Source organism: Bactrocera latifrons, unplaced genomic scaffold, assembly GCF_001853355.1.
Source record: "Bactrocera latifrons isolate USDA-ARS-PBARC rearing strain unplaced genomic scaffold, ASM185335v1 scaffold_257, whole genome shotgun sequence".
Lineage (NCBI taxonomy): Eukaryota > Metazoa > Arthropoda > Insecta > Diptera > Tephritidae > Bactrocera > Bactrocera latifrons.
The window spans coordinates 141,102-164,309 of NW_017536152.1; the positions used below are offsets into that span (position 1 = coordinate 141,102).

The 23,208-nt window shown below is 36.1% G+C and overlaps 1 long non-coding RNA gene across 1 annotated transcript; it reads right to left on the bottom strand.

Annotated features, from left to right (window-relative positions):
- Positions 1–9,956, bottom strand: LOC108969550. Its single transcript, XR_001993399.1, has 3 exons — positions 9,847–9,956; positions 104–380; positions 1–38 (listed from the first exon to the last, which is right to left on the bottom strand). It is a non-coding gene; the product is annotated as an uncharacterized LOC108969550 (long non-coding RNA).
- Positions 9,957–23,208: the final 13,252 nt, after the last annotated feature.

Below are 23,208 nucleotides of genomic sequence, written 5' to 3' on the forward strand. Positions count from 1 at the left end.
GCAGGTTTTCAGTGATATGGACTCCGAAATTAAAGTTCCTGGAAAATGAATTGATCTAAATTTCAGGCTAAAATCTGCAGTAAAATTACCAGAATGAACTTACTTTTTTTAACAGAAGCAGGCACCATATATTAGCTTGTCTATCCTCAACTGTGGCCAGATGCCAAAGCCCGAATAGCGTTTTTTGCTATTGTGCCGAAAGATGTCAATCAGGTTGCTGCCATTGTGATATCCTTGCTATCCTTTCCTTTATAACGGTCACATAAACATTCGAAACCTCTGAGCGTTTGAGGCTATGAGGTTGTCATCAGGCATGTGATGTGGTCACATATCTAAGTTAAGAAGTTACCGTGAATTTTACGATCAACTTCTTCGTCAGCCTGCAGAGTTGAAAAAGTTAAAAAGTTAGAAAAGGTCAATGATTTCAAAGCGCATGCGATTACATATGAAAAAATGTACTTATATACATGCCGACCACAACTGGCCTATGTGAGCTTAGATGTTTTATTCTAAGCAGTCATATTATTTGTAATTAAAAATGTTTAGTTTTTGTAACGGCGGTTGGTTAGGGCGTATGAGCAACATATATTTATGCCAGCAGTGATTTTTCGAATACTTTCAAGAGATGTTTTTTTATGAATAACATTCTATTTGAATCATAATTAGGTTACTAAAAGTTTAGTTTCTTTCGAACTTATTTTTAACATATTTTCTGCTATAAGAGAGTCCAGGAAATTTGCACATATTAGAACATTAACGCCGAGCTATTTGCCTAATTTCACAAAAAAAACAAAAAAAAAAGGGAAGTTATGCTGAATTTTAGAAGCATATTGTTTTATTATAAGCGACGCAAAGTCTCTTAGCATATTCGCATGAGCACACGTGCAACTTTTGCCAAGGTCGGGTAAAACTAGTGGACTTAGGGCCCGCTGTTATGTCTCTCAACACTTGACATCAGCACACACAAATACATACACAACACACATGTGCCTTCGATCTGTATGAAATGCTTTCGCCATACACGACAAACAAATCCATTTTGCATTCGTTCTTCACACAGTGAACATGTGCAACAGGCAAGCGGAACATTTCTTGGAATTTATTTCTAATGTAGCACTTTTATCTATATCTTGGTATTTCGTTAATAAGTTATTCCAACTTTTATTTTTCTCAATTTTATATTTATATTTATCACTTTTCGTTTTCCAAATTGCCAATTCATTCAATAAGATCAATAAATTCTGATACGAAATCTTTAGTAAGGGAGGCCTGCTTTAGAAGCTTCAAAAAATCGATCTATGAATATGTCCCCAAAGTTATAGATGGGATACCAAATATTACCGGAGCTATAAGGGAAATGGTGACCGAGCGTCTAGCAGATATATGAGCGCTTGGCCAAAAAGCGAAAACTTTGAAACGCGATTTCGTTGTTTTTCAATTCAAAAAAAAAAAAATGTTTTATGCAATTGGGGCAAAGTTTATTATCTTTCTCATAACATTATCTTCTATTTAAACTAAAAAAACCTAAGAAAAGTCAAGTTTGAACATATTTTTAAACAACATAAAGTTAAATTTTTTTGGTCAAAAACCACTTTTTTCAATTAAAAAAATTTTTTTTTTAAATTTTACACTTTTTTTTGGATTTTTCTTAGTTTAACTAAAACATAAATTATTAAAAATATGAGTCTCTTTGAACTTTTTGTCTCCGATAGAAATTCCGACCTGCATTCTGCCGTCTGAAAAATGCACATGCGAGATGCATCGGGCAATTGCTTCTGAAACGTAGCCTAGAAATTTCACTTGAATCAATTATTTCTTTCCGTCCCAAAAAAAACCTCAAAAAAAAAAAAATCGATTTTTTAAGCCTCTCCCCTTAACACTTTCTATTGTTCGTCGCGACTTCATTGTTCGGCACACACATGTGTGCACACCGATGATAAAAAATCAAACATTTTCGCGAACATGGATCGGTATGCGCACAAGTCCATACAATCGCACAAAAAATAAGGTGACATTGTATTTATTTTGAAAATTCTTTATTTATTCTTCCAAATCAATTTCATCCCCTTCAAAGTAATCCCCTCCCGATGCAATGCATTTATGCCAACGGATTTTCCAATCTTCGAAACACTGGTTGTAGTCACTTTCCGGGATGGCCTTCAGTTCCATCTTCGCTGCGGCTTGAATCTCCTCCATCGTATAAAAACGGTGTCCCCGGAGCGGTCTTTTGAGCAGCCAGAAGTCGCAACCAGAAGTCGCACGGCGCCACATCATGTGAATACGGTGGTTGCGGAACGATATGGGTTGAGTTTTTGGCGAAATGATCATTTAATGCAAATTCTGCAAACTCACTTTTAGCAGCTCACAAAACGACACGTATCTTAAAAACTAATGAATATTTTGACATGAAATTTGACATAAATATGACTGACAGTATTAATAACCTAAAAAAAAAATAATGTCACCTTTTTTTTAGGCACATTAAGACTGAACAGCCACCACACATTGCTGTAGTTTATTTGTTTTTCTGTACTACAAGTATTTGTTATATTTTGAGGTAGAACAAGGGAAAATTAAAACTTTTATTGTGCTTTTCTGTCCTCTTCTCCATAACTTTATAAGTACGAGTATGTGTGCTGAGATTCACTGCTTCATGTTTTACCAGTTTTCCAATGCGGTTTTGTTTATATTATTTTATATCTTATCCTCAATAGACGATGCAATGAGGTTTTAAGAAAATATCCGTTAAAAAGTAAGTCTTGAAGTAATTACATATGCACTTCTGTTGCTGCCGTCATTTTGCAGTATTCCCTTGAGCGAACACCAGCGAAACTGTGCGCGTTCATTTCCTCTTTCGCTCATGCTCCCATTCCGAGCACAAAGAGAAGCGCCTGCATACTTGGGTGAGGGGCATTTAAATATTTGCAATGAATTAYTTTTTTTYTTTACTTTGTTGCTGTTGCTTCCCTTTGGGTCAAGGTTACTGCGTCCACACGGCGTGAGTGTGTTGGCTTTACACACATATATGCTGCTGAGTTATTTCAAAGCGCGTCTACTGCCACCTAAATTTCGAAACATTTTGCTGTTTTACCRYTTGGCCGTAYCACCAGCGTTTGTTATGCTCTAGATGTTTTATTGTTGTAAGCGCCGTATAGTTGACATTGATCAGAAGTGATGGCATTTTATGGCGTTCTCATTTGCTGATGTCGACGCGAGCTGGCAGCAGGGCTTTTTAGCCTTTCAATGTCTTCATAATTCTTTCTTCTCCTCTTCTATTTGCCTCTCCTTGTAGTTGAAGCACACATATTTCGCTTAAGGTTCTTAAAATGGATTTATGTTATATTTATCACAATGTTGTGACAACTACGCTTTTCGACCCTATACCTAAAAGTGCTACGAGTCCCAGATAGTCAGTATCAGAAATTTTAACGTTTTTCAATCACGAAAGTTTTCTGAAAGCACGGATCAATTATTTGTCTTTGGAAAGAAACCACGGATCGTGTTACCCTCCTAAAGTTAATAAAAGCGACTTTCAAACTCGTTCAGTTCCCCACTTAGTCACATTTTGCATTTGCTCTGGAATACTGACGGCTGATGTCTCTTGCCTCTCGGCTGACAGTTAGCTGTCACCGTAGCATTGTTTGCTCTTCGCTTTGTGAGTAGCTGAGCTAGTTTGCTCGCAAGGTCGCTTTTGGCCGCTGGGCAAACGGACGAAGCGTGTACTGATGAAACTTGTAGCAGAGTAAGAAAGAGTTACCCTTCACAGAAGGCATTTCGCTGCGTTGTTGGGTGTCAAAGTAAACGCTTTCACGTTTGCACACCAACAACTACAACTACCTGGTGCCTGAAATTTTTTAATATAGAACTTACGCAATTTTTCTTTAGTTAAATGCAAATAGAAATGCCCGCAAAACTAATACGGCTGTGTAAATTGACGTTGAGCCATACTAAAAGCTCCATCAGGATCGGGAAGACCTCCCCGTGCCGTTCGCTACCAAACATGGTTTCAAACAAGGTGACTCACTTAACAGAGAAGATACCAACTTCTATAAGAGTGTACAGCTGCTTGCCAATATGAAATGAGGGATAATTTATTTATAACAATTATTTAGGTTAATGTCAAAAGTATCGGTTATTCTTCACCCGTGTACATTAGTTTTGCAGTAAATATGATTAAAAAGTTTCTAGCCTTTGAAGACTGAAGTTCGACTCTGTTCAAAGAGTGGTACTTTTTACTCGGATGGTTGCGATTATATGGCGTTCACTGTAAAGTTGTTAAAATTGGTTTCATTTGCAACAAACGCTAATCGCCGTGACGTATGCATTGTTGTTGTATTTTGAAATTTCATGAAAATACTGTGGCTGACCTGAGAAAATTGCGCCTCAATCAAATGCTGCCTTAACCATATTGGCATAAAGTTGCATTTCTTTTATGAAAGGCCAAATAAATTCGAAATTAAGTCGCGGTCAGTTTGAGCCAATATCATTACATAACAGCATTGAAAAATTATTATATTGCTCTAGGAAATCATGCTGATTTAAGGAACTGAAGGGTAGTTGTACTGGCGTTGGCTCACAGGCTCCGTGCGCCTCAAGCGGAATCGCTGACTTCACATCTCTGAGTTTCGCTTTCTTTGCATGAATCGCTTGTGGTCGCTGAGGAATTTCTCAATTTCAATGTAATTCTTCGTCTGCGGTTGGCTGAGTCGGCGAAATGAAATTGGTTTCGATTGCAATCACTGCAGCTGTACAATTTATTTCAACTACCAGTTTCGTGAAAAAGTGTGTTAGTAAGTGGGCCGTGTGCTTATAAGCTTCTAGGCCAGTTTGCTTTGTAAAGTAAATGCTTCTCGCTGAACTGATAATGCCTGATTGCATCTTGAACTTTCCATTGATCCCCATGAAAAGGTGCATTGCGGCCACTCGAACAGAAAGAGAAGTCGAGTACTAAACTTTGTAGTGAATAGTGCCAGATTGAGGGCAGGAGTTGTAAATCTTATGAAAGTTGTTGACCCTAATTTGAGTTTTATTTCTTTGCTGGATGCCTTGAGCTTTTGAAAGGAGAGAGTGAATGTAATAACTGCTAAATAGATATTACATTATTAATTTTAATTAGAAAAGAATGTGGAAGCGCGTACGACAGTATAGTGCGAAAGTAATGTAGTGTTTCGAACGGAAATTTAGTTTAACACACTTAAAAATCGGTTAGACGCATATATTTTATATACAACAGTTTTGTACCTGTCATTATATATTTTATGTCTATAAAGTATCTTTTGGATATTAAGTGAGACTTCGGTTGGCTAACAATATTTAAGAGGTTTTCAGTGTAAGCTTTTCAGCGGGTGTTGCCGCTGCTTCCTAACGACTTGTGCCCCTGCTTCTCCCACTCGTAGTGCAACAAAAAAGTGTGAAAGTATTTATTTGAAATGAAAAAGCGGCAAAATCATGGATTTAGCCCAGTGGGAAATACTCACAAAATGGTGTCATGGCAGCATACACACTTGTTGCTATTCTTAATTCAGTATTGCAACAAGGTTATCCGCCCAAATGGAGTTATTTGACCTCCGGTGCTTAAAAGCCATTATAAAAAGTCAGTGAAAGGCAAATGAAATATTCAACAATATTCAGCTTTCATATATTATACTAAAAGAAGCGCGGTAACACAGCTGAAAAAAGGGGACAACACAGAAAAAAATAGTAGCATCTACAGTTGAGTGAAACATTTTTAAGCATGTCGACCTGGCGTTGCTCTCTTGGCTATTAAGTGGGTACAGTATTCCAGGAAAGCTTCAGAATGGAAAATACGAAAGTCGATCAAGTCAAAATTGCATATCAAATTTATCACTGTTTTGATTTTTTGATTTAAATTTTTCACTTTAATTCTTTTCTAATAAAGCGGAAGGCATCTCTTATATTTCTTTCTGTTTACAAACCTCGAGAACTATAACGGACTTCCAAGGCAAATTTTGGAGAATTTTGGCGTATTTTTTAGTCACTAGAGCACACATTCATCAGCGGGAAAAAGTCAAATTGCTTAGTCGAGTGAAAAAAATACCCTTGCCTGTTCGATAAATGCAATTTTTGCAACGAGAAACATACCCACATATATTTTTTTTTCTACTTCATGGCACACATAAAGGTCCCAATGGGACTGGGCCGCCTACAGCTTCTTTTTTCTTTTTTTCCACGAAAAGTTTGTACGTGAAATATTACATGAAAATCATTTGCGCTGGAAAGAATGCTGATGACAAAATATAAATTAACAATTGTGGCTAGAAGCTATGCGAGAAGCAATCGCAACAAATCGAAATTTCAATTTGAGTCACTTCGGCTTCAACCGCACCTAAAATCAAGCATTTCTTCCAAGTTAACCTACTCCATTAGGGGCTATTTCGTATGCCTTTGTACGACAACTCCTATCGTGGTGGCGCCAACGCTTAAGTCCAACTAAAAGATAGCTTACTAAAGTTGCATTCGCAAATTAACGAAGTAGCAGAAAATATTTGCAACTACGAGAAATTTATATCAGTGCTCCTCTCCACCAATTCAGGCCATTCAAATGGGATTGCTTGCGAATATAATCGATATAGTTCGTGTCTTCGGTTGGCACCAAACGCCAACATTTGCCAATCTTCTGTCCCCGAGTGCCGCGGTGAACGCTTTTAGTGTCTTAATAACTCTCCAGGCAGCGACGTGAAGCATCCAAAATACAACATTTTCAGCCAAAGTCTCTAAATAAATTCATTTGTGGGTGTGGATCATCACTTACTTAAACCGCTCAGCAACCAAAAGCTTTCAAGGCGCCACTGCATCACCAACTCTTGAAAAGGCAATGTATTTGGTAACATCAGTGATATTTATAAAAACTTTTTTTTGGTTATCTTTGCAAAGCTGCTTCGAATAGTTCAGCCTTTGTTGCCTTTTCTTTGCGCTTAAGAACTTTGGGATAATTATTTCATTCTGACCTAAGGGCAATTAAGCGGAGGCGCAAGTTTATGCGATCGCCATTCAATTTCTCTCCTAAATGTCTTTTAGTTTAAAAATGATAAGTTTTCTTTTTCTACTTTAACAAATTCTCTGTACTTACGATAATTTTGTGATAAAAAGTTAACTACAAATTATTATTTTGAAGTGTGACTAAAGATAAAGGCCCAAGGCGTACGTGCCCTGTCGGCATAGAATTTGCAGTAAGAGTGAGGAGTAATCGACGTTGTATGATCGAAAAGAGTAGGGCATTGTATCGTTCTGGTATCGAACGTGGTTGGAGACTTTAAAAGAATTATTAAATAATATTCATGTGAGGCAAATATAGATAGGTTGTCTGAAAAAAATTAATAATTTAGTTGATATTTTATGTCTGCACTTTGTACTTTTCTTTCTAAATTCTTTCTAAATTGGCATGGAACCAGAAAATAATTTTAAAATAGCAAATCCTGTGCCAAGAGCTCATAATGACGACACAATAATAACGGTAATCACACTGACAACCATTGGACCATTGGAAAAATATTGGACTACAGCAAGGGAAGCAAACACTCGGCAAATAAGTCTTTTGATGATTGCAGCGAGCAAATTAAAAAGCCATTGAATTAATTCCTCCAAATTACATCGATAAAATTGTTCGCGGCGTCTAAAACTCTTTTGTGGATCCATTATTGGCAATTGTTTGTGCTTTATTTACTCTTGTCACGCGTGTTATTGGAGTTTCATTGAGAGCAAAATCTCGTTTGAATTTTATTGTTTGCAGTCTTAACGTTTACAGACATTTGCTGTTAATTAAATGAGTTTGTTAATCCTAATATAATTTCCATTAGCTTCTGTGAGAGCTCTCCTCATGTGCCCAAGAGTCTAATTTAATTTCACAGCGCTGAAGCTGAAATAAAATAAAATTGGATTAAATAAAAAGACATCTCTTCAAGCAAATTTATATTCCTCAACTGGCAACAATATCAAACAGCAATAGAAGCAACTAACGACATGTACACAATCAAAAGAATGCCACTCATATGCGTACACGTGCAACAAAGAATAATCGAAAAAGAAAAAACTTGAAGAAAGCAACAAAAACAAAAAAAAAAAAAAAAAAAAAAAAAAAAAAAAAAAAAAAAAAAAAAAAAAAAAAAAAAAAAAAAAAAAAAAAACTGATTGAAACTAAAATTGTGAAATAATGTTCACTATACTCGAAATCTCATATGAACGTATGTACGTAAGTGGAGAGGTAAACCAAGAGAGACTATGTCCGAAGTGTGGAAGAGACGGAAAAGGTAATAACAACGGGAAGTTCATTTAGTGCGACCGACGAAAGTCAGCACGTGAGTGACATGCGGAAAAGTGAGTAAGTGGAAAATAAGAACAATTAAAGTGCGTGCATGTGTGTGTGCGCGTGTTCGAAACAATGCATCTGGGGGATATTTGTGCAAGATAGTCAAGGTTTACAAAGCTGAACAAAAAACTAAAACGAGACAGAAAGGTCGTAAATTGTTGCAGAATTGAAAATTGCGCCAAAAGTCGATGGTGTATGTTTGCTGGAATGAGAAGAAGAGGGAGAGAAAGGGCGCAGCGTACAAATTTCCTCTACGAGTATTTGAACATCATTTATTCAGCCGCGATGAGAAAGTAAATTTTCATTAAATATAGATTTTTTGGAATTTTCTGAAAAAAAAGAAAAAGAAGAAGAACTTAGGTAAAATCACAATTATACTACGGCACATATTATATGTGGGTAAGGCAAAATTAAAAACATCATAGTATTTTGCTTTTCACAATGTATGCCGGCCATATTACTTTTCGAAACGCTGCATTGCTGATATTGACTTGACTATGAAAATATTCATTATTAATGTGTTATATAGGCAATGCCAAAAAAGCTCGACAAAACTCCATGCAAAAGGAGGGAAGTGGAAAGAGAAAAATGCAATAAAATCTGTTTTGGAGAGGTAATCGAATGTGAGGCAAATTCTCATGATTAACATACGCGGAAAGATATAGAAACTTGTTCCCAGTTGGAAATATAAAATCATTATTTTATTCATGATCAAAAATACTATTCCTTTAAGATTTTTTTTGAGATCCCTTCTACTTTCTTAATGAGATTGGGAACGAGAGGTGAGTTGAGAGGAACGTTTGGTGTTTCCTGTTGTACTGATGGTTATATTTTTGTCGTTGATGGCAAGGAACTTACAATGACAAAATGCAAGAATACTAACAGAACACCCAAATTAGCACGGAAAATAGAGGTTCTTTTTCATAGCTTAGGGGTGTGTTGGTGGGAGTGTAACAATTTCCCTCACGGCAGAGACTTAACATATACTCACGCTTTCCTCGCTTTGCAACTATAAGAGGATTAACACGGCAACGTTATTTTACCTCAAATACCAGACGCAAGAATTTATAATCACGTACGTAAATTCTAGTAGGGATCTGGTGGATTTAAAAGTGAAAAAGCGAAAATATTAATTTCGATGTGTTGCCATGTTGCCCACACCACTTGCATTAAATGTTGTGCTGATTTTATACATATGCAATTCTATATTTGCTTTCTGAACCACCTGGCTCGCTTCGCATAAATATTTCATTTGGTAATAGCAAATATAATGACAGCAACCCCGTGTTTGTTCAGAAATGCCTGTGCAATAAATATGGGTTAGAGTTTAAGAGACTTCAGAAGTGTTCCTGGAAAATATTGTTTATCAAAAGTAATAGTTATATATTACTCGTTCTTATGTTATGTGTTTAGGTGAGCTTAGAAGCAAAATAAATCATGAAAAAAAGAAAGTGTCCAGCGAAAAATTGACTACTTTATATACTTCACTTGACTTATATGACAAAAAAACTTTTCATTACCTGTTGTTATTGGTAGCCTATTCACCACTTATACATGAGCATACCCGGTTTCCAAAGATTATCCCAACACCGCCATACTCGCTTGCGTTCCACCACATGTTCAAATCATTTAATTCCTAAACGGTAAAAAATAAGCTATGAGTTATAACTATGGATGAATGTCTAAATTATAATTGTTTTCTAAGATTTTCAGATTGTTTCAGGGTTAGAAGTACCTGCGAGTATTAACAAATTAACAATGAAGTAGAATTAAAAAAATAAAACGGTGACTTGTGGGTATATTTCAAGGTAAAAGCTGGTAATTTACTAGAATAAAAACATCTATTACAGTGGTATCAAGAGGACTTTTTAGCTCAACATCTGTCCAAAAATGAACATGAGCGTCAGTGCCAAGGGGTACCATTTAATACTTATTATTAAAGCTTTCTGCAGTCCACTGATATTAAATATCTTTCCTTCCCAATTAACTAAATTCACCAATCAATACTCGTTATACCATTATTCGACGCATCAGTGTTGTCTAAATTTGCGAATTTGAGAATTAATGTTGCCATCCTTATTACAACCACTACAGTGCTGCCTCATGAAGTGCTCAGCAAATTCGTTCCAAACTCCAACAATAATCGCTCACTTTTACTGCGATCCGTTAAGATGGTCTAATTTGGAAAAGCGTTATTAATAGTGCATTGTTGCATTGTTTGCTGCATTTGGCGCAACCGCCAAATTATATGCAGAATGCAAAGCGAAACAAGTGCTGAGCGGGACACATTGCAACGCAAGGTTTTGGGACAAGTGGCCAGTAATTGCGCTTTCAGAGAAATGCACATTTCATACTCGACAGCGGGTGCGGTACATGCTAAGTGGAAAGCATGTTGAGTGGAAAGGGTAAAAACTGTGTTAGTGTTGCAACTAAGTATGAACAAAGAAATATTAAATTTCAGAACACAACACATGCACTCGCTCTCTTCCATCAGTGAGAGAATTGGGCAATCTCTTACAAATATGTGCAGTTTTCTATTATCGGGAACATCAAAACCGGGTTTCCAATTCCCGCAAATATTTTTTTGTAAACTTGGCAAAGAAAATGAAAATAGAGACTTGCCTATATGGTTTAAGCATTTCATGGAAGTAGTGGCAAAGACGCGCCGACAACGGGAAATTTAACAAAGGATTTGAGCCCATTTCATAGTTTTCAAACAAAAAACGAAAGTGCCTCATTTCTTATAGCTTTTGCGCAATTTACATGCCATAATTCCTAAATAAGTGATCGGAGATTGTGAAAATAAAACAGAGGAGAAACAATTCTAATGTTTTGTTGTTTTATATGCAAAGAAGTACCACTTTGTGAATGCGAAGTGTAGAGTAAGTACAAACACACACACACTGTCATTCACTAGCAGTAACAGTTACATGTACACGTAAGTGACAAGCCATTAATGTCACTCACACGCACCGTTACACTCCTCCTTCCTAGAAAGTGGTCTATTAAAGTGCTGCATAATAAAAAGAGCTCTCTTGAATTACAATGAAGTAATTGCGTTTCCATGAGAAAATCACATAGAAGGACTCGCTGTTGAATGATGCGGGAGGGTTGACAGTGGAAGAAGGACAATGATTTAAAAGAACATAAATTTTGTTTCTAAGCGCCTTCTTGACTGAGAGTGTGGGTGTGTTAAATCCAATTTCATCATCAAATTTCGCTAAAAGCCGCTTAGCCATATAAGTAAGTTGAAGATTTGCAGTTAGGGCGTAATGGGAGTTGCTTAGATTTGTCTCCTTTTGCTTCGGCGAATTCTTTTTTTACCCACTTTTTGACTTAACACTTTCCTTTATTGCTTTGGATTTGAGTTTTCAATCTTCGTTATATCCGCTGTTCGCAAGTCACACCACGCGGGAAGTTAATAGAGATAAAATTTCTGCGCTTTCCTTCTTTTCTCCTTCTTTGTTTATAAATTCGCTGTGCTGAGCTTTGCGTCTGTTCTTGGTTGTTAAGGTTAGTAGTCAGGGTTTTGACATATTTGCCGACACTGAAGATTAATGCGTCTCTAATTGAACTATCTGACGCTCAGGCCAGATTTAAATACATTTTTTATTCCAATCACCAGCGACCAGAGCACTAAACCAGCGACCAATCGAATCTCTCCACTTCGCTTTGGTAGAATTTATTTATTGTGTTGTCTTTTATTGATACATATAATGTTTCGTTATTTATTTGTTGTTTTCGGACGCATTGTTTTCCAAAATGATAAATCGGATTATTTAACTATATTTGAAAAAAAAAAAAAAATTCAATTTAATGCTAAAAAAATGAATTTATATTTATTACATTTGATACCCAAATTTTTAGACAACCACTTAGAACAACTACACTTTCTATTATTTTTTACGTTGCCGGAACATGACCAGTATTTTATCCAGGTCCTTATTTCGGTAATCTGATCTTTTTTTGAATCGGTGAGGATTAAATTTTTAGGTTAGCAAACTATATTTCTGAGTTTTAATGCATATTACACACCGTCTGCCACATACCATTGGTATACATTTAATGATTCCACATCATTGTTTAATTTCTGTAACAAAGCTTGCTGATTATCTATATAATTAATTTTTAATGAATTAAATTGCTTTTTGCTGAGTCAGTCATAGAAAAAATTGAAAAGTCGCGCAGTTTTTAATTATGTCTACTTATTATTGCATCAACTACCAGCGCAGTTAGAATGCATTTTTGCGTTATGTTATGTGTATGAGACTTTTATTGTGTTGGTATTTTTTTAAAGCAATTTTATTTTAATAGAATAGTAATAAAAGTGGCATAAAAAAACCGCAAATTTTTGTGGTAAAATTTTGATGAGCGAATCTTCATTTGTCAGTTTTTAAAATGGAAAGTTGTGCTTATTAAATCTAGCCAAAATAATAAATATATTCATAATTTTAAATTGCAGAGAATACCATCAAAAACATGAACCATAAAACGAGTGAGCAATTAGCCTATAAATTTAAAAGAATTAAATGCTGGAGGGCACGAAATCACACATACACACTCTCACACGTTCTTACGGAATATACATCCCACAATATGGCAACCCTCGGATTGTGTGGTTTGCCACAATGATTTTTGTAAATAATTCGAAAATTTCGTCTGAAATTGTTTGTGCGCCTTTTGATTTGCTTTCAACTGAGTTGGCTCCTGTTGTTGTTATTACACAAGCTCGGCGAATAATTGCAGCCCAAAAATCGCTAGTGTCAACAAAAGTCGTTGCTGCAAAATGTTTGCAAATTGCCGCTTGTTAGCGTGCTGTAAATATGTAAATAAACGCCAATAATAAAATGCTCGTTTGCTTTGGTGTTGACAATGTTTCCACAAAATTGTAAAACTGCACTTGCTTTGCGAATTCACCCAGTTTCTGCTGCAGTTTGAGCCATTTAACGAAATCAGATTCGCAAATTTTTATAAATTTTTTCGTTCCACTAATTTGACATCTGTTTAATTCAATATGTCGCCTTAGTTTTCGTGTGTTCGTGGTGGAATTCGGTATACCTTTATAGAATTATCGTTGTTGGCCTTTCAAAAGTGTGAAAATGAAAATTTTATTATTTAATTACTTTTATCATATCACAGTCATACGTAATTAAGCTCTGTAATTCGACAAATTGGTGTAAATAAATGCAAAGCAATTGCAGACATTTTGGGAAATTCATTTCTCACACATTCATTTCTGTCCACAGTACCTTTAGTTGCCTTTTTACGAAAAATATTGGTCAATGTGTCAGATTTATAATTGAAATGTACATGTGTGCTACAGATGGGTTGAATAGGGTCAATACTAGCCCCTCCTAATCTTGTATACAATTTTTCGGACTTACGGGTGACTGTATGCTTATACTTATATCAACGTGTGAGTTATCTTAATAAAATCGAGACAGCGTTGTTTAGGAGTTTGCCCTAGGCCCCATATACCCAGAAAGATTTATTTAGTTGAAGGCACCTCTCTGGATTTAATCCTTGCAAGTTGCAAGAACATGAAATGTTCGGTTATGCCCGAACTTAGCTCATCTTTACTTGTTATTATTATTGATGTTGTAGCGTGAAATGGCAAAATTTGCAAGACAAGTTTTTCAAGTATTTTTCATTTATATTCCGCCGTCGGCGTACTTAGTACATTTGTTATGCAACTCTATTCATTAGAGATGCTTCACTGTATAAAACAAGAAACAAGGATACAGCAGCGAATAGTAAATGTTAGGAAAGAGAAGAAAATGCAACAAAGAGGTCTTAATTCTCTTCTGAGCGTCAACCACTGCATTTCGAAGCAGTTTTTAATTTTGGAAAGAAATTACTGCCTTCGAAACTCGAAGTTTCGAACGAAAAAGTGCGAAGTCTTCGCGCCAATGCAATTTGTTTACCAAAGTGAATTGGAAAGACAACAAAACACACAAACGAAGAAGGAAAAATACGGCATATGTTTCTCGTGCGCGTGTTACTTGTTGCGCATTTCCATAATAATTCGACTTATCTCGCTTCATCTTCTTCATCTTTGTTTCTGTTCACGCGACACACCTACTTTCCTTTGCACTCCTTTGTTGGGGCGTTTTACCGCCGGAGATATTCAAATGTCTTACTTTATAGCGTCACATTCAACACATGGCGAAAAACCGCAACGTTCGTATCAACAACAACAACAACAACTGAAGTGAGTAACCTCCGAAAGGGTTTTGTTTCGCCAGTGAACTGAAAACTATTCATACCTCCCACAGCAGTTTTCTCGCCTGCATGTGTGTCCGTCGTGTGTTGTTTAATTCTTTATTCCTGCATTTGAAAGCGACGCGTGGGGTTGAAAACATAGCAACTCGCATCAATAGCGAGGTTAGGTGCAAACGAGGAGCATGGGGCATCGGTTTTTATATAGGTTAATACACACACATGCCACCAAATTTACAACCATATTCTCATTTATAACAAATTCGCTGTGCCGCTGCAAGTGTGGGATCATTTCCGTTACACTGACCGTTGTGGTAGTGGAAGTGCGAGTAGATGGGAGACCATCGGCAATGCAGAGCCGGGTGCACTTATAGCTCTTATCATTGCTATTGGCTTTAGCGTCACTGTGGAACTAGTTATCGTTAGCACTGCGTAACTGGACCAGCAACAAAAACAACGGCTGTTAAAATAATATTCTCTGTTTGTTGTATTGGTTATTTTAGCAATTGCATTTGAATATGCAAAAGCGGTTCTGTGAAAAATCAAATAACTGATTAAAATTATACAATCATAATTCCTTTTGACTACAAATTATTTACATAAATTTAATATTCATGGCCTTTTTGTTTGTGTCAGCACGCACTTAACATCATTTTTATGCGCGCCACGTGGCACTTCTTAGCCGAACAGGATACAGTACGAAGGCTATGAAAAAATCAGTGACTGTGTAAGTTTTTATTAATTTCCTTTCCAATCAAATTTTTTTTCATTCCTTTAACATTTCACGCTAATGCGTTTAGCATTTACTTGCGCCTTTTCTCTCGACAGGGAAGCCTCAGACACATCTTTATAAGAGCTTTACTTATCTTTTTACGATTATTTTATTAAGCGTATACACAATATATACATGAAATGTGTGAAAATTGGAGGCATATGAGAAAAATTTGAATATAAATAGGATGTGTCTGATAGACAACTGAGCTTGTAAGCTATTTGTATAATTGCTTGGAGAAATATTTTTACTGTAAAATAAATTTTAATTCGAATATTTGCGTAAAAAAAAAAAAGAGCTGGAGGTAGCTAGATTACCCAGTTGAATTGCCAAAGAAAATAGAATAAGAGTGACCGCAAAATAGTTTGATGCCAGCTTTTGTGCAACAAATACAGGGTGTCCCAGAAGTAACGCAATATTTAAATTTGCCATTATTTCAATTAATCTTCACAGCTGAAGCCAAGCTTCCATTATCATTCACTGCGATAATTTTAGGACACTCCTTATAACATAATAAAATAAATAGCAACAGATCAAGACTGATTTTTAAGGCAAAGTTCAAATCACAATTAAAGAAATAATTAGCTAGACATACCATAAAATAAATGAAAATGCAGAAAACACGGCCGTAAAGTAATATAAAAATGTAGTTTTATTTACAGATAAAATCACTAATATTCCACAGGCGACGATGAACTACAAATCAAGAAGAACCACAAGTGAAGCATATGGGTGTGCGAATGTGTGAGGGCAGCGCTTATTAACTTCCTGAATGAAATGATAAATGTTGTAAGAGTTTGCGTGTGTAACCGCTGTGGTTCTCCATCCCTTGTTTCTCAATACACTGCGAGTGATCCTAGAAAGTTGCGGCTGAGAAAGATGTTCTGAAAATTAAAGCGTCACGAAGCATCGAAGTGGTATTATATTCTAATTACGCTCGAGTCGCGTCGTGTAAGTGCGCTGCTGGGACTACTAGTGAGCATAGTCAATGGAAGATAAACGCGGCAAGCGTAGTATAGCAATAGTCGTAGCTGCGTCGTATGAGTAATGAAAGCAGTTACATTCACCTATGTGATCACGCTTTACCTTGATGATTGTCTGCTTGGCTCAGTTTTTAGTTTTTGTGTTTTTAGACGAATTTACTATGGGTAAATTTTCATTTCTGTCGCCTTTACAAATGCCTCGCATTAGTTGAATTTGTTGTGTTTTCTCATTTTTTGCAGAACATGTTTTATCTGCTTTATTTAATTCGACTTTTTAACATTTTATTACTAAAAATTTACATTGTGTTCTTTCAGTAAGCACTTTTATTAGGGAGTAGAGATAGCCATGTTGTCAGAAAGAATTCCACTAAAGTATTTGCGGTTGAAGTGGGTGTAGTAAATAAGTGAAAAAGGCAGTGAAGATCATGCCAAGTCAAGGTTATGGAGGTATTCATGATGAAAATTAAAAATGCGCTCGTTTGAGGGACTACGATTTAATTTATCTGCTGGGTCAAAAATCCAAAGAAAATAATAGTTTGAAATTGGTCGCATTCACTCCCCATTCTTCGTGGCTTCGTTTCTCCGGCGATATGCCTGCATTTGACAGTAGCAGCATCAATTTGCTGATGCGTGCTTGTATCATCTTTACTATTCAACGCCTAGTTAACTACGAAACTGAAAACAAAGTTCAAGTATTAGGGCCGATTACCTCTTTCTACTGTTGGTAAGAGACCTTACCGGACCTGAATTCAAGTGAAATATTTGTTAACATTTTTAGGCTAATTGAATTCGAAATAGTTAATTTTGTGAGTTATGTTTACTCATGTAATGATTTTAGTGTAGCATACCTCAGGGCGTATTAAAATGCTGCTTGCACATTAGACTTTTCATTAATGGGTGGGAGCGTGTGATACACGTAACACCTACTTACTTATAAAAGAGACGAGTGAAAGACAAACAAAACTTACCACACCGATGATATGCATTAGAATCAGGCCGAAGCTCAGCTGCAGCAGATAGAACTCCACACTGTCGTAGTTGACGAGGGGGACTCAAGAACGCGTTTTTAATGCGGGCCAGTTGTGAAAATTGGAAATAAAGAAAGAAATAAAAAGTGAATAGCAACAGTTAACTTAGAAAAACTATACAAAAAAAAAAATCAAATACAATCCCTCTTTATATTTGATATGGTGGTAGGGTGAAACCAAGAAAAAAAAAAACCAAATGCCTTGTAAGTTGTTCTCCACCCAGATGCTTTTCGGTTGCATGAATTATTTCATTTCAGTGCGAGGATGGAGTCATGTGTAGAAGTTCACGCAAGTAAGGAAAGTTCTCTGATCACCATTCACTTGGGAGTGGCCAGAAACGATTCTCTTACATATGGCTCACGCAGCTCACGACTTCCGGTCTCTGACCCAAGTATCCTCTGGGTAGCCCAAGAAAATCCGTCTGAAAGCGAGTTAAAGTGAGAAGGCGAAACATTCTTTCATAGGGTTGAGAGTTGGGTTTAGGGTCCGCCACGTAAGAAAACACCTCCAATGAAAATTAGCAATCAACCTCGGATGAGGGACCCCCCTTTTGATGATGACCATGGCAAAAGGAAAGAGGAAAACGCATTGAGGGCATGCACCTGGAATGTCCAGTCCCTTATTTGGGAAGGTGTCGCTGGTTGATGTCCTCACGAAAATAAGGCCTGTCCAAGAAATGCGGTGGACAGCCCAAGGACTGAGACAAGCAGGTCCTTGTGGCATTTACTACAGTGGCCATATAAAGGAGCGCAAGTTTGGTGTGAGATTCGTGGTGGGAGAGAGACTCCGTCGCCGAGTACTATCATACACGCCCAACCACAATCCGCGACTTAAGATTCTACTGAAAATCAACTAGTGACACACGAAACACGGAAAACACTAGTCTTAAGTAAGTTTTTTCACGATGAGATGTCAAAGATAAGAGCTTAATTTTTATAACGGTCATCAAAAAAGGACAAAAGAAGCAGAGACAAACAGATGTGATGCCACGCCAAAGATTATATCAGCACGTCCGGAAAGTGATTAATGAAAGCAGAGTGAGTTGAAGTTTGACATTGTAAAAATAGGAGAACATTAGTGTAGCAAACTACTAATCGTCTCATTAAATTAAACATGGGTTTTGTTATTGTTGGATTTCCGAATGTCTGAGAGCTGTGGAAATGGTTAATTTTGTCCGAAGAAAGTAGATAAGTGAGATAAAGCATACCGTGGGCTTGCTTAGTAAATGCACACACCTTATCAAAGGGAAAAGAACTGACGCATTGTGCAAGCTCTGTTTCACTCATTTACCAGAATAAGTTGGTAAAACAACTAAACACGGCAGTGCAATGTAACTTTATCTGAATAATTTGGTGAGACTTTTGTCATAGAACACTTCAGATTAAATCCCTACTAAAGCTCATTAAGCAATATTGGAAATATCTCGATAATAAATTCAGCTGGTCGCTTACAAAAATCCATATTAGAACCCATCGCTTGTATTGACCCACATTATTCTACGAAAGAGAGTGAATAAATGAAAACTAAAAAACTAAATAGAAATTTGGCTGCTAAATTGCTGAAGATTGCTTCGCTTAACAATGCTGCGCTCTGCTTTGTGATCAAACCAAAAGCATTGTAAAAAGAAAACGAAAAAAGTGATAATTTTAAAAGTAAATCCCGCAGGGGAGATTTGAGTTAATGCAGAACATAAAGTGTGGCTATTTGTCCTTTCGTAAAATTTTGCCCACATAGCTAATTTGTTCCAGTGCTAAGTTCACATTAGTGGTAAACGTATGAAAAATAAATTTACCTCGCCTACAACCACGCACACAAATAACTACTATAAATTCATGTATTAACTTCTGCTTCAATGACGTAAACATACACTCTCCTAATTATGCTTTTTTTTTGCTACTTTGTTGACTTTTCCGTTTTGGGAGGACCTGAGTGTCTGTCATTAGTCTCTGAGGCTTTACTCTTGGTGTCTAATTTTAGATATTCACCTTAATTGTTTGACTCTAGGGCGAAGGACAACCAGAAAGTTAAGCAAACAAAAAAGGTCAAGAGCCGAGGGATTTAAGAAGACAAACGACAGAGTCGATGCACAAATTGGCGATATCACAGGATCCATTATGTTTTCGAGATTCGTAGTGCTATATTTTTTAATGAATAATTTATACATTTTTACCAAAAAATAATTTTGCTTAGTCTGTTAGTTACTGAACTACATGTGAAAAGAAAGTTAGATATAGTACTTATATTCGACGATGTTAAATTAGTTAGCAGTTTAGATGGGAGAGCTGTGCCAAACATCCTTCTCCTTGTATTCGTAAATTGGGGGCATGCATATAGTAAAAAAAAAAAAAAAAATGTATATGCAATATACATGCATATAAATCGGTATATATAAATTTAATAAAATATGTTAATTTTTTTTAGCCAAATGATAGTAAAAAGTGAATTTGACAGCCAACAGAAGTCAAATGAAAACAATTTCTCCGACTTCGCTGCCTAACAAATGTAGGCAAAGAAGAAAGAAATAGATTTGAGTTCTCACAAGCCCGACAAGGCAGCTTTGGATTGCTCAACACCTTGGCATTGGCAGGCATCTCGGCTCTGTCGGCATTTGTAGATTAAAATAATTTAATTAATATGAAACTTCTGCGAAGCACAGAAGCGCTTAACGTTGCTATGCAAGTCAAGGCACAGCATAACAAGACGTTGGCATCAACGGAGCTGAAAATTGCTGAAACGAAATATCGCGTAAAGGTAAAAGATAGAAATCAAAAATAATTGCAAATTACTACTGTGGGAAAAAAGTAAGACTTTTTAATTTACATTTCTAGCGAAAACCCAATCGTCGAAATATTTTTTTCTAGGCTGGAAGGACTGTCAGTGATATTTGTGCAAAATTTTACAGAAAGTGCATTCGGAGGTTTTTATGATGATTGGTAATTATGCAAGAAAGAAGTTCCATTAAATTTTGTACGCGAAAATAAATTTCTCATGCTGAAACGTTCAGAATGTTGGAAAAGACCTTAGGCGATAATTGTTTGTCTCGAGCAAGTGTTGCTGATTATTAGAAATTATTCAAAGCGGGCCAACGCATCAATGGAATAAAGAAATTTGTGCTTGAGAACCGACGATTAACAGGCATAGATCTTACTGTCATCTGTGGAATATCGGAAGAATTAGTGAAAACCATTTTCAAAGTTAATTTGACCTTTGAATACTGGATCCAGTTCATGGCGCTCACCTATCGCATAAGGAACATAATCGATGACCACTAAGTTCCCGATATCCTACTTTCGCGGTGACTGATATCGTTTGTCAACGGTGTTGGTCGTTGCTTTGTTGCCCATAATCGTCGCACCTTGGTTTTGTAACAGTTTGTTGAGTTGATCAACCCTAAGCGCATTCAATTTTCTTTCCAATATTTTCCTTAGCAGTTTAACTTTTTGCCCCAAACGTTGAAAAATTAAGAATTTCTATTGCCTTGATGTTTGAAATTTATTTATATAATTTTGTAATCCCACTTCTGAGATGTTTATTCGTTAGTGAAGAAGCAAACGGAGCAGGCGTATGAAAATAAATTTAATTTTCTTTAAAAGACATTTTGAATTCGTTCAATAATAATTATTTTTATTTTATTTATTTAAAAGAGAAACAATTATAAATAATTACTTCACTTACGAGCTAAAGCACTGGCTGCCAGGGCCTTCGGCTATAATAATTAAAATAAACAATTTTGGACATTCTTGACCTTACGGCCCGGAAAAAGATGATCAATTGGCCAAATATCGTAGGTGTGGTGCACTCCCAATTCATTCTGAAAGGCCAAACTGTGAATATGGAATACTGTTTGAGTCTATTCGTAAAAAGAGCGCCAATTATCGGCTGACACCTCTTGGTTTTTGCACCACGATAATGTAAATTTTTTCGCCAAATTTTCAACCAACCACCGTATTCGATTGATTTAGCTCCGTGGTACTTCTCAGGCAATTGGCAATTCCGGAAATTGAGTTTAAGAATTGTTTCGAGGATTGGAAAATACTTTGGGAGAAAGAACGATTACTTTGAGGGGACGTCATAGATTTTGAGAATTAAATTAAGATTTTTAAAATTATAAACAAAGTCTTATTATTTCTTGCTCGTGGTAGTATATATTCGCATGGAAATGAGTTTTCACAAAATGATTCGCATGTTGTTCAGTGTATTAAATTTGCCTTGTTTTAATAATTTCTTTAAAAGTTGCACAGATGTATACAAAATACACGTTTAAGGCATAAATGTACTTATGTCCTTATTTCCAAAATTGTGCGATATGTTGCGTTGACCCAAATCTCCACAGCCGACTTGTCGCCAACCGTTATCAGCGTGGGTACTTCATGCCTTCTGCTTAGCTTAAATGGGTTTGTACCGTACAACAAGGGAAGATACAAAGGACGTCCCTTCATTCTGTGACATCTGCCTTGCCAACTAACATAAAAGGATATAAAAGGTGAAATGTTTTTTTTTTTCTTTTTTTTTTACAATTTTGGTTTGTAAACTCTTTCCTGGTGGTTTGCTCCACTTCATATTGGTGTCTGCTTCCTGCTTCGTCGTTGCGTTTGTGTTTGAGGCGAACTAGCTGTATTGTTTTCGTCCTCGTGTTGTATTTGCTTGTTATTATTGCGGTTGTGTCATTTGTTTTTATTTTTATTGCAATATTGTAATATTGATATTTATACCTTTGGTATTGTTTAAGGACATAAATGGTACATTTTTTACTTGAAATAATATTTTTATATAAAATTTTTTTGTCAGTTTTGCTTTGTTTTCTGACTCTTTTTTGGCAACAAATTTCGCTGCGATTCGCTCTGCTTGGGAGTGCATTTGGTAGTTCTACGTCTTTTTTAGTATTTAATTTTGCTTTACGAATTTTTGTTCTGATTGATTTTAGATGTAAAACTCTGGCTTCGACGTTATCGTAGTTAGTTGGTGAGCAAGAAATGAAGAATGCAAGCCAACGGGTTCTCTTAAACACCCGATAAGTTTTCCTTTCCGGCGAGTTTTAATGAATAATGAATAATGAGACGAAGTTAGCATTATATTCTGTAGAAGTTATTTAACAACTTCTTAAAATTAAAAGTAAAATTCTTGTAAAATGAAAATAAATTGGCAACTGTCGCCAAATATTCATATTTTACCGCAGGTTGACTGCTTTATTTTGCGACTCACAATTTTTGTTGCAGTTATAAGACTGCTGAGAGTTAGTAAATGTGGTAAATGTAAGAAAGGGCTTTTATTTTATTTTACAATGAGCTAGACAATAGTTTTAAATCCAGTTAATACTTTTACATTATCTTTTACATCCTCATCCATATACATATATATATATATATTTTGGCTTTTTAAATTTATCTGTTCTCTCGGGCGTCAATTCCACTGCTGAAGGCTTGCAAACATTTTACCTCTGTTTTGATTATGATTTCTCTTTCGCTGGTGTTGCAACTGCAGCACCATCAATCTGCAACTGACCTTTTAATTGACAACCAATCGAGCAAATCGAATGTGGACCAGACGGCTGCAAAAGTTATTACGAAATGGAATTAAATGAAATTTCCAACAAATGCTCAGCTTTATCCAGAGATAGGCAATTTCGATAAATTCCATGGGAGTTAACCCAAGTAGACAATTTGTTAAATTGACTGTTTTTGGCAAAAACTTGCAATATTGATAAAATTCCAATTGAAAATGACAACCAGCAGTCCACCACTCCCCACAGGGAATATGTAGGCAGTTGAATCGTAGTTTTATATATACATATGCATGTATATGCTACTTTTGTGATTGTCCAGACAAAAATTCATTATTCTACAACGTCGCTGCTCAGCTTATTCTCTCAAACATATTTGC